At 51.2% G+C, this 12,211-nt stretch overlaps 1 long non-coding RNA gene across 2 annotated transcripts; it reads right to left on the bottom strand.

The window, feature by feature from the left end:
- Positions 1 to 3,050: 3,050 nt before the first annotated feature.
- LOC114013742 (uncharacterized) lies at positions 3,051 to 10,717 on the bottom strand. 2 transcript variants are annotated; one of them, XR_008749903.1, is made up of 3 exons: positions 10,444 to 10,717; positions 7,964 to 8,167; positions 3,051 to 3,191 (listed from the first exon to the last, which is right to left on the bottom strand). It is a non-coding gene; the product is annotated as an uncharacterized LOC114013742 (long non-coding RNA). The 2 variants fall into 2 exon arrangements; XR_003556902.2 differs by lacking the exon at positions 3,051 to 3,191 and having other exon boundaries at positions 6,831 to 8,167; positions 10,444 to 10,493; positions 10,599 to 10,717.
- Between the last annotated feature and the right edge of the window lie 1,494 nt (positions 10,718 to 12,211).

Raw genomic sequence — 12,211 nt, 5'->3', positions numbered from 1 at the left:
GGTTCTCCTGCTGGATAGTCCCTTCACTGCAGATTGCAGCCTGGCTGCTATCCATAAACCAGAGAAAATCAGTCCCCAAGTCACACCTAATGCAGAGGCCTCCAGATACTGGCCAAAGGAAAAGAAAAGGGTGAGGAGGAGAAAATCTGATGATGACAGACAGACCAACAAATGGAGAGGGGGGCAGGCAGCATTTGTATTGGCAGGTGTCAGACAGAGAGACAGCCAAGCATAAACAGGGGCCAGGAGGTAGCCAGACAGACATGGTGCAGCACAGCAGTGCCGATACCAGCAGGCACGGATCGATGCAGCAAGACAGACGGACAAGCAGGCAGAGGCAGGGCACAGGCAGCTCTCCTAGGAGGCCAGATCAGCCCACCTGCCCCTAGCTCTGGAGAGAAAGCCAGGGCATGTGGGGCATCCTTCTGCTCTGCTGGAGTGTGCTGGGGGCATCGCTGCTCCCAGTAGCTCAAGGACCATCCCCAGTAGCTGCGGGAGGCAGGCTGGGCACAGAAGCACCAAGGGGGACAATGACTCGGGTGTCTGGTGCTGCTGCAGCAATTAAAACCCGGCCTTGCCCCAAGGACATCCTGCTGTAGGGGACACCCCTCTTCGAGGAGAAAGGTGGGTGCACATCCTTTCCAAGAGGAACATCTCTCCCCTGCCCTCAGCCTATCCCCGAACATGGAAGAAGAGAGTCTCTCTCTCTTCCTCCTGCTTGTGAATCACTGCGCAGCACTACATGCTGGGTCCTGCTCAAAACGTGACAGCAGGATGCCCACGCAGCAGCCGGTCCCTACCAGCAACGATTTGCTCTCCCACTGCTAATTGCTGGGGGGGGAGACATGAGGTCCCATTTGACAGGACCTGGGGGCAGCACTCCTGGGGGGAGACTCCTGGCATCTTCTCTGAGGCCATTAGAGCTGGGGAGTTACGAGACGGAGGAGTAAGGGAGGGTATCTGAGAATCGGTGTTATTGATCTGGCAGATCTGGCAGAGATCGCAGCTCTAGGCTGGACTGATGGATATGCTCACCTGCTGCGCAGCGCAGCGCCTGCCCCTGCACGTCCCCACTCCGGCTGGCAGGCTGGGCAAGGCCCGGAGCTCCATCTGGTAGGAGAGCTGCACAGGAATCATGCTTCTCACTGCACTGAGCCAAACCTGGGCCCTTCCCACCCCATCTTTGAGGGACAAGAAAGCGTGGCTGCAGAAGAGCTTTGCCCTTGATTGGAGAGACAGAATGGCCCTCGGGAGCCCAGTGAGGCCCTACGGATGCTATATGTAGCATGGCCCAGATACGAAGCCCCTGGGCTTTGTGGCACCACCGCACAGAGCGGGGGTGGAGGAGACTGTGCTTCCCTCCTTCCTGCACACAGCCATGGAAAACAGGGGCAGGCAAAGCTCCTGCTGCAGCACTGGCCTGGGGTCTGCTGTGCTTCAAGCAGCCACACCAGCTCATCAAAGGAGATGGCTGGCTCACACACAGTCCCAGCTCTGCCAGGGTGCTTTGCCTGCAGTTTGCCTTGGTAGCCTCGACCTGTTCCATGGCTGCATCCTTGGTACAGAGAACCCCCAGAGACTGGAGGCCTCAGTCTAACAGAGAGGGATCCAGGGCTGGGAAGTGCATGTGAGGACCCAGCACTGACACTAAGGACAGTCCCTGCACTGACACACCTGCCAGCAGGAACATCCCTCCCTTTCCCCCGTTCCTCCCTGTCTGCCTGTGCGCTGTGACTAGCAGAAAGTCCTGGCTCTGTGCTTGCACCCAGTCATGCAAGAGTGCCCCAAGGATGGGGATGCTGAGCCCTCCCGCTTGTTGTGGTGGTTTGCCTTGAAGAGAGGGTTCTCTGGGAGGCTGCCAGCAGTGAGTATTCACTACAGTGTAGGATCTCCCCCCTCTTAAATCTCTGCTTCATTTAGCACTGCTGCCTTTCCACCCTCCTGGGATCTGGGAGCCACCAGGCAATATCCCAGCAGCGTGGCTTTCCTGCCCAACCAGAGCAGAGCCATTCTCCTTGAGATCTGCTATCCATCTGGAGGAGCGGGTGACCATCTCTGTTGGCCTCTAGCCCTTCCTGCCCAAGGCCACTAAAATCTTCCTGCAAGAGACTTGGAAATCCTTGTGGGAGCCAGCCAGGACACTAGGAGCCAGCTCAGCTTGGAAGAGGGTGTTGATTGAGGCACAGAGCTCTCGGTTTGCTCCATCTGGTCTCCAGACTGAGTGGGAGTGGTGCTTGGCTGCCTGCTCCAGCCTCCTCCTCATTGCCTCCCATTGCAGCCAGTAATGCATCCTGCTGGTGCTTGGCATGGGCTAGTTTTTTTCCCCACGCAGCTGCTGGGATGGGAGAGCTGCTTTCCACACCGTGCCCTGCAAACCTGGTCTCTGCTGAGCTTAAAGGGAGACTTGTCCCTGGGGGAAGGAGAAACATCTCTGCCAGCTGAACTGGGCAGGTCTGGCAGATAACTCAGCTCCCAGCTCAGAGTTGAGCTGTGCCCCTTACCTGCAGGGTGGGGGGCCAGAAAGCCTGTGTTCAACCTCTCTGCAAGGGTGCCACGTCCCATGGGCTCTTTGTATGAAAGTCAACATGGACAGAGTTGGAACCGGGAAAAGGTGCCACTTCAGACGGTGAAACTCCCCTCCTCTACCAGCTGAACGCCTTACCCTGTGACACAGCGCACACACACCCTGTCCCCCCCCTTAAGCTGGCAGTCAAGGGGAGTACCTATAGGGGCTTATCCCAGGTTGTGTGGCATTAGAAGCCCCAGACAGGCCGCTGACTCCCAGAGCAGCTTTAAACCCCTTTGTCCTGGGGAAATTTACCTGTGTGGGAAAGGAGAAGCCCCTAGTGGCCTCCTGGGAAGATGCTGGGCAGAGAAAGGGGCGCAGAGCACTGCACTGCCTCTGCTCCCCAGCCCCAGCCTAGCTTTCTCATCTCTCTCTCGGGAGAGATGAATAATGCAAGCTACAGAAAACAGAAATAGCTTTCCCCAATTTCCCCTTCCTACCGACTGAGCCATAAGGAATGGAAACTGTTTATTAATAACCCTTATTTATGAAGAAACCGTTTGGCCAGGGTGGTTAACTCTCACCGTGTGGGTTCCTGTGGCTAGTTCCGGAGGAGAAGAGCTGCTGGAAAGAGCTGCTTGCAGGGTCCCCCCTGTGCTCCAAGCCAGCTGGGAAGCTCCTTGCTCTGAAAAGAGGCAGATTAAATACAGGCAGGTTAAACACGGGCAGGCAGGTTAAATACAGGCAGGTTAAACACAGGCAGGCAGGTTCGCCCCTTTCAGGCAGAGCGGAGCCGGGTTCTACATTGAGGCTGGAGGTTGTCAGGCCTGGCGCTCACCCTGGCAGCACTGGCAGGGCAGCGGCTGTCGCCACAGCACACAGTGCTTCCCTTCAGCAGCCAGCCAGCTGCTCCCCGTGCTTGGGCTTGTGTCATCAGCTCCAGCATTCGCTCTTCTCCCCCATTGTCAGCGGGGACAATGGGAGCTGCACCGAGGCTGAGCCAGGAAGGGCTTTCCCCGCTCCCTGCCTCTGCCGCTGACACGAGCCAGCAAGCCTGTGCTGCCGGCGTGCCTCCTCAGCCCTCCTGCCCCAAGGACACCCGGGTGGCGGGGCAGAGGGGGAGACAGCCCAGGCCTGATGCCAGCTCTCCCCAGAGGCCCTCAGCTTGCCCTGCATCACCCTGCTCAGCACAGAGCCACAAACACCAGCAGCCCTCCAGCCACATCTGGCCGCGCAACCAGCCTTGTGCCATGCTTAGTCACTCAGCAATTCCTCCCAGTCCATAATGACAAATTGTTTGGAGCAGAGGGAGGTTTTCAAGTGCCTCCCAGGCAGCTTTTTTACCCGTTGTTGTCTGCTTCTGTTTGCTTAGGAGGTTGGAGAACCTTGTGTTTCTGGGCTCCCGCAGCAGAGCTAGGAAGCTCGGGTCCCCCATCCCCATCTCTCCTACAGTCTCCTTCAGGGGCAGGAAGCGGGTCACCTCATCTCTCTGTGCGTCAGTTTTGCCACAGAAAAACACGGCCTGAAGAAATTCCTTCCGCCTCTGTCTAGGCCAACCCCCTAGTTTGAAACATTAAGTCTCCAGGAGACAGGCTGTGGGTCAGGACAAAAAGAATCACTGAGCTTTTGTAAAGAGAAATCTGAAGACACAAGTAAAAGTTAAAAGGGAAAGGGAAAGAAAAAAAATCTTGATTGTAGCAGGGGAGAAGTTACCCGGACTCCTACTAAAGACCAATGCTGGTGCGTGAGTGCTCTTCAACGTATTCACTGAGTTTTTACGAGCACCGAGGTGGCAGTTGGGGGCCCTCCAGCAAACACAACCATTTCTGCTGTAGCCACACAATTGTTTCCAAGTGGTACAGAATCAAGTGTCTGAAAATGCTGCTGTCCTGGGCTCCTTCCATCCTCCTGTCACCCCAGGCAGGCAAGAGGCCCCAGCAGGAGCCCCTTACCCTGTGATACAACAGCTCTTGTGGAGACCTCCCCAGGTGTTTCCGCACCTTTGGGGCACCAAAGACAGGCACTTCCAGGGAGCCAAAGTTTGCTCAGAAGCAGGCTCCTGCCAGGGAAAATGCAACGCTCAGGCAGGGCTCTGGCCCAACAGCCAGGAGCAGCGCAGCGTAACGCAGCACTTCACCGCGGAGAGAAGTGGAAGGAGGCACAAGACAGGGTGGGGTTTGGCCCAGCTGCAGGCCTGCTTCACCTCTGCAGCGATAAAGCAGAACAAGTCAGTCTGCATGTACAGGACTTTTTACCAGAGCGGCAATGGCTGGAATGCCCACATTGTGAGCGAGCGGTGTTAAACGGGCCACGGTCACCCCCAGGACGTGCCCTCTCGAGGAGGTTTTCGGTACTGAACGAACTCAAGTCTCTGGAGCTGAATTATCAATAGCAAGCAGGTTTTTGGGAAAGTGCAGTTGGAGATTTAGCAGAGGTCTAATTCATACAGCACTTAAACTTTGGAAACAAACTGCAAGGTGAACCTTGACTTCTTCTGAAAAATGTTAATAAAACATATTTCCTCCACAGGCAGATCTGAGGACTACTTTTTGTATGGAGTGCACTTTTCCATTTGCAAGCATAAGTTGGCAGCGAAATCCTTCTTATTGATGAGTTTCACCCCATCACCACCACTTCCCCATGAACACAAACGCATGCAGTGTTGGTCTCTGTGTTGGGAAGCATAGCTCCCCGTCATGATCTCATCTTTTTGAGCTGCTACTGCTTTATGTAAAGCATCAGTAACTGAACAAGCTGAGGCCCTCCCGTGTCCGGCATGTTCTAAGTCTGGCCTAGTAGCACAACATACCTAACAAGAAACAGAACAGCACCCTTCTCGCTTCGAGGACGTCAAGGTACAACAGCACAGCTGGTAATTACTGTCTGCTCTGCAACCACAAGCATTGAAATGGAACCACTTGAGAGGAGGATGTCACTGGTGAGACCCCGAGGAGAAACGTATGGCGGGGGCCACAGCCATGCCAGGCAGTGCTGTCCGTTTGGCACCAACTGCTCCTTGCCAGATCCCACTTCAGTACTGCAGCACCTGCCATTTACTCCCTTAAGTGACACCAAAATCTCTCCCCAGGAGTTTCACATCAAAGCTGTCACTTTCACCAACCAGTGGGTTTATTCCAAACACTTCCTATTTTCCAGGGCAAGGCAGGGACACCAGATGCTGGGACAAGCCCAGCTGCTCTGTTTAGAGGCCCTCTTCCCTGGGATTAACAGCTGAAAAACTGCACAGCCACGTACCATCACTAGAAACGAGTAACAAAGGCAACGCATAAAGAATAAACCTCTGCAACTTTTAAAAAGTCTTCCTTGCAAAAAAGTAAACTCCCCCCGCCAATGTTTACTGGAAGGAATCTCTTCCTGTGGCTTCAGATACCTTGAGCATGCTCAGAATCAGAAGCTACATACCACTTGGCGGAACATCCAACCTTAATGGAGTTTGTGATCCTGCCAGCCAGCACTTGCTCACATTAACTTACTCTCCTATCCTTTTCAAATACTTTACATGGTTTATTAATTTCTGTATTGCCTCTAAACAACTTAACAATATCCTGTATGTTAAATGTACAACTCTGTATTTTCCTGTAAACAAACCACCTGGGCAACAGGCTGTGAACGCTGTCAAAGCCGGCAGAGCCTCACCTGCCCTCCAGTGCGCTCAGCCAAGCTCTTGCAAGCAGCCACTCCAGACCCCCAAAATATGCAGTACCACAATGCGGCCCCAAAAAACTCCCCACCATTACAACACACGCTTCTCTCCTCTAGTACTTCTATTACTATAGGCTTTCAGAGCTATTTAAAAACATGTGCTGAGTAAAAGACATACATAAATAACACCAAGTGCAACAGTGCAGCCATGCTCCCTTTTGTTTTTTTATTTTGAAAGGATTTCAGAATAATCCTTGCGCACCAGTTAAGCAAGATCTTAAGTCCTTGCTTAACTTAACTTACTTAAGTTACTTAAGTAACTCCGGACACCCGTCAGCTGTCCTGGAGCTCTACCCTGTAAGATGTCCACTATAGTAATGCAATGTCATGTACTGGACACCTCTCATGATACCCGAGAGCCATGTGGAACAACCTAGAATAAATACACAACAACCTCCTGACAGCAGGAACTGCAACTGCTGTTGCAAAGGTGAAAAAACACAAATAGTACAACCTTACAAGCATGAGTAGCAGAAAGATTTGGTATGAAAATTACTGTAACACACAGTTTAAAAAAATATTTTATTGAAGAATCAGCACATACAATAATGGGGAAAAGTGAAGCCACACATGCTCTTACTGAACAGAAAGAACAATGTTTCTCTGGAGGACTGGGTCCAGAAACTTTAAACCCTGTGAGGAGGCTGCAATAAAACCAAACCAATTGACACACAAAATAAAGCAAACAACCTAAAAGAGTTCTCCCACAGAAACAATCATCCATTATACAAAATACGCCAGTTCCCCACAGTTAAACACCTAACGCAGAAACATGCTGAAAATAACAATCACAAAAGGAATGTCCACTAAAAAAGTATCTGATGAAAATCTCACAACCCAAACCCAAAAAGTTGTCCTTTTTGTGGAGACAACAAGAGTTATTTCACCAAAGCGATGACACACAGCACAGCTCCCGCTGGTGCTGGAACTGGGCTTGGAGGCAGGCGTCCCTGGGCAAATGAGCTGGGCATGTGAAGCAGCAGCCAAAGAGCTGCCACACCCCTCCTGCCAGGGGGCTCCAGCCACTGCCTGGACCGCAAAGTGCCCGGGACCCCAGGGTGCTGGCTGGTCCCCACCTTACAGGGCAGCCCTTGTCCCGAAGGCCCATGGAGGCTGCTTCTCTCCGATAGTCAGGGGCTGCCCCGCTAAGCGAGGGGGTCGCCCCACACAGGCTGCCAGTGGAGCAAAAGGCTCCCAGACCCGCCACCTGATTACAGGCAAGTCGACACCCAGGGAGCCCCAGAGCTCGGCTTTCCCCCACAGCAACAGGAATGAGACTTGGCGGCCAGGCAGCGGAGCTTCACGGCCAAAGGCCAGGGGGCCGGGGCCCCAGCCCCGAGAACAGGGGGGGCATACACCTGGCCCCACACCTCTGAAAGGCCGGGGCCAGAGATACCCCCTGGTTACAGGGGGAGCCCTCCAAGCAGCTGCCACCCCACTCGGTGTGTGTGGGACAGGTTGTTTTGAATTATCTGTGCAGGATCTAGTTCTAAGGAGGATTAGTTAAAGACTTGGTGTGTAACAGCGGCTTTTTCTGGCTGATTTGCTTATTGCAATTGGTATGTCAGAGAGAAAGATTCCTAAATTTGAATTCTTAATCTCATCATAGAAGAAAACAAAAGTAATCTTGAATTTCATATACTTGATTTTGATGATAAAATAGGGATAGAAGAAGAGAGAACATTTTCATCACACTTGGGTCTGATGTGACCTGGATCTGCAATCTCTACACACCTGACAGAGTCTTCAGGTAGCAGATAGGGACAGAGGTGGCGTGTGACTTTTTAACCCATGATCTCTTGTCCTTTTCCATTGCTGAGGAGGGGCTTTGCGTACTGGTGAACATGAACTGGTTAATATTTCCTCATTCCACCTCATGACTTCAAGAGTTGTTTGGCTGCTTCTTGGATTTTGTCTTCAAGGGTGGTGATCCTTTGCCTAGCATATAGTAGGACAGAAGAGAGACAGAAGAGCATAAATGGTTACCATACATCAAACAATACCTGTGCCTATTGTATGGAAAAGGAATCCTATCAACAACATTAGTCCTATTTGCATAAACCATTTTCCCCACCCTGTTAGTCCCAATGATCGAAGAAGTGATTCCAACCAGGGATTTTGACTCCATCCATCAAACCAGTCTTTGGACTGCATTACTTGGAAAAGTTCTCCAGTTTGGCCAGCAACTTCCTTCATGTTCTCACATGCTTCCTCAATGGTGGTGGCAGCATTATGAATAGTAATACAACATTCACTTTTGGTGAGGTTTAATATTCCGCACACTCTTGCTCTTTCAGTAGTAACATGTGTAAAGCTAACTAACTTTGCAGGGCCATTTTAGATACTTGATGTACTTGTAAATTTGGGTTCCCAAGAACATTTGTCTTGTCCAGTTACTTAATACATGTATTTGCCAAGTAATATTTTCTAAAAAAACCTGATGTCATTTAAGGGTTACACGTAGGATAAATATTTTCCAACATTAAAGAAATGGTCCTTCCCCATGTTAATAGCTGGGTATTACAACACCATGTACCACACAGTCTGGACAGGTCTGGACCTCAGAGCTCTGTCACCATCTCCTGTGTTTATATGGTACTGTAAATTTGAAAATTTGAGGGACACATAGTAGGCATTTACAACCCACAAAACAAACTACTTTGCTCTTGTAAGTTTAAGAGTCAGTAGAATCTGCCATCCAAATATCCCCAGGCCAAGCCCAAAGGGGTAGAACAGACCATGTCAGTACAATCACATTGGTTATGGAGCAGTAGCATCCAGAAATTGTTATCTACTTTCACACCTTTTATTGGTAAGTGAGGCCAGGGAACGCCCCAAAAATTCTGGGAACTAGTGCAACCTCACGTGAAGGGTGACATGTTTGTAGAATTTCCCAGTGGGATTTGGTATCCCCAACAGTTACACACGTTCTGGAGTAGGGTCCCGTTTTCAGGAAGGATCCAGGCTGAAACAGGTATGCTTTCCCATTTTGTGTTATTGTGGTACAATTTAGAATCTTAATGCAATTATGTATTACCAGGTTGTTTAGGACTGTTGGCTAGAATGAAGCAAGGAATATACTTCCTGAGGAGGGACTCAACACCACTCATGAGTTGTTTCCAGCCCCAGGTCCTCCCCCTTATTGCTATGGGATTTGGATGAACCATTCTGGGTTCCATTGATTCCAGCTCAGAATTTCCCAGAGTTCTGTCACTTATGACACAGTATATCTTACTCCAAGGATATCCAAGCCCTGGCTGAGAACCACTTTGTTGACGTAAACTCATGCTTTCTTGCCCACATTTTAGTTTTGATGACAATGGGGGAATTCCTATAGTAATGTCTTTGCCCCATTCAAAATTCTAAGAGGAAGCATTTACCTCTCAGGGTTTTCCTTCAGGAAGCCACAAATAACGATTGTAACTTTCCCTGGAGCTTTCAGTATATTTCATAGTTTTGTTTATGTTGACCCAAACAGGTCCTTTCCCCTGTGAATCATCAGCTATTACTCTCACACCCTGGGTCAGGTTTACTTCCACCATTGTCTTTGAAGTAGTTTAGGTGCCCATTCTTCTATTTGGAGTGCTGCAGTGGTGGTCTAACTGGGCGTACTTTTTCCTTACTGTTTCTCACTGAGCTGCTCCTACCAGAGGTGGGGTGCCAGCAAGCACTTGTTTTAAGCAAAACAAGGAATTAATTCACCACTTCCCATCAGCAGGCAGGTGCTCAGCCATCTCCAGGAAAGCAGGGCTCCATCACACGTTACAGTTAATTGGGAAGACAAACACCATAATGCGTTTCTGTACCCCTTAAACCTAAGCCTTTCCCTTGATAATGCTTACCCTGTGCATCCTGAGGTGCCTCAGATTTTCCACAAAGATTGTCTGGTGGGTCCCCTCTAAGCTGCCTCAGCTATTCCCTCCAAAATACCATCTGTCCTCTCTACATTACTTCAGATTTTCCTACAAAAACAGTTGTTTAATACCCTCTAAAGTACCTCGCATTTTCAGCTGAAAATATCACTTCTGTCCCCTCTGTTATCAGATTCCCTGTCCAAAATGCTGCCTGTATTCTGAATTACATCAGACTTTCCCTCAGATATGCTCCCCCCACAAATCACTGCAGATTCACACTTCCAAAAAAAGTATTTTTGTTTCATCTAAATTACCTCAGGTTTTCTGTCAAAAATGTCACCTTTGTCTCCTTTAACTTACCTCAGCTTTTCCTTCCAAAATGTTCACTGTCCCCCTCAGACAGCGTTACCCTGAGGTAATACAGACAGATTGCCTCAGATTTGACACCGAAACGGCCCTGCAAAGTTACTTCAGCTTTCTCCCCTACAAAGCTCACTCAGTTCTCTCTGATTTACCTCAGCTTTTCCCTCAGAAACTCTACTGAAACACCGCGCCGTCCTCCGAGGCAGCAGTGCTCCGGCCTCCCGCCCTGCGCGCCCACGGCAAGAGCCCCACGTCTGCCCCGGGCGACTCCTCCACCTCAGCGCCGCGGAGGGCGGGGGCGGGGGGCGCCGGCGCGGGAGGGCGCTGCGCGCGCGCAGCACTGGCCCGGCCGCCATCCCCGGCACCGCGCTGTGACCCCTCTGTGACACAGCCACATACTGGTAACTCAGTAACTAACTCAGTAACTCACCTCAGGACGCTCGCAGCCACCCCCAACCCCCTAACTCAGCTTAGGACACTCACAGTCAGCGCCCCCCCCCCGCCTTCCCCACACAACTCACCTCAGGACACTCACAGCCTCCTCACCCCACCCCATGCTTCCCCCTGTAACTCACCTCAGGATGCTCACAGCCACCTCACTGTGACTCCCCTCAGGACACTCACAGCCACCTTGGTGACACAGCCACACCACCCCCACCACCCGCCCCCCCCCCCCCCCCGCCGTGACTCCCCTCAGGACACCACAGCCCCCTCTGTGACACAGCCAGCTCCCTGTGACTCCCCTTAGGACACCCACAGCCCCCTCTGTGGCACGGCCACCCCTCTGTGACTCCCCTCAGGACGCTCACGGCCCCTCGGTGACACGCAGGGCACCCCACCAGCTCTCCTGCCCAGAACTGCTTTGTGCACATGCCACAACTTCTGGCCAGAAGCTGGCCCTACCTGCTGCCTCTATCCCCCTGCATCATAGCATATCATCTGTCCTTGTTCTGTCCCCACTGCTGTCATGCCTGTGTGATGTCCCCCACCTCCAGGACCTGGCGCAGCACCTCTAACCTCCTTCCCACCCGCCCTTCCCAGCCAGACCCCGGTGGAGTCCCTACATTTCACTCCAGCCAGCCACAGGCTACTCCAGAGCTCAGCTTAACACAAAAGGCCCTCTTATTTCCTTTATTTTATTTATTTCTTAAAAAATAAAACCAAGCATTATGTGTTCTGATGTGATTTGCCCAAGTTTTCAACTACATGCACCCACTTATGATGATTTTTACAAAAACACATCCATTTTAATCTTTTCCACGTTTGTGCTGCTGTTTCCCCATAACAAACGCTTTGGCAGCACTGTTCCTCTGCCAGTAATAATTCCAAAGGGAGTATGCTACTTTGCACTGGAACGCATGGTCAGAAAGCTCTGGAAAAGTTAAGGAAAAAAGTCTGGCTCCCCATACATTTTTAAGCATTTCTGTGATCTTCCCACCTGCACAGAGGTTACCACAGCAGCAAAACATAAATTTCCCTTTAAACAAAGTCCTAGGTCAGGTTGCAGCCCTGTGGGCGATCCCTCAGGGATCCTACCTGACTGGGCAACCACTGCAGCCATTTTGAGGGGTGAGACAGACAAACACCAGCAGCCTCAGGTCAGCAGAGGCACCAGGGGTAAGTGATCTCCGTCTGTAAAACTTACTCAGGACCCTCTAACACCACAAGGCTAGCTGCTGGCCATGCCCTTTCAGCTTGCTCAGGCAGCCACAAAAGGGGAAAAAAAAGAACTTTGAGCATTCAGTCAGTGTACTTTGAATACTGG

Source organism: Falco peregrinus, chromosome 15, assembly GCF_023634155.1.
Source record: "Falco peregrinus isolate bFalPer1 chromosome 15, bFalPer1.pri, whole genome shotgun sequence".
Classification (NCBI taxonomy): domain Eukaryota; kingdom Metazoa; phylum Chordata; class Aves; order Falconiformes; family Falconidae; genus Falco; species Falco peregrinus.
Note: the sequence above shows the minus strand (reverse complement) of the source record. Positions and strands in the feature narration are given on the sequence as shown.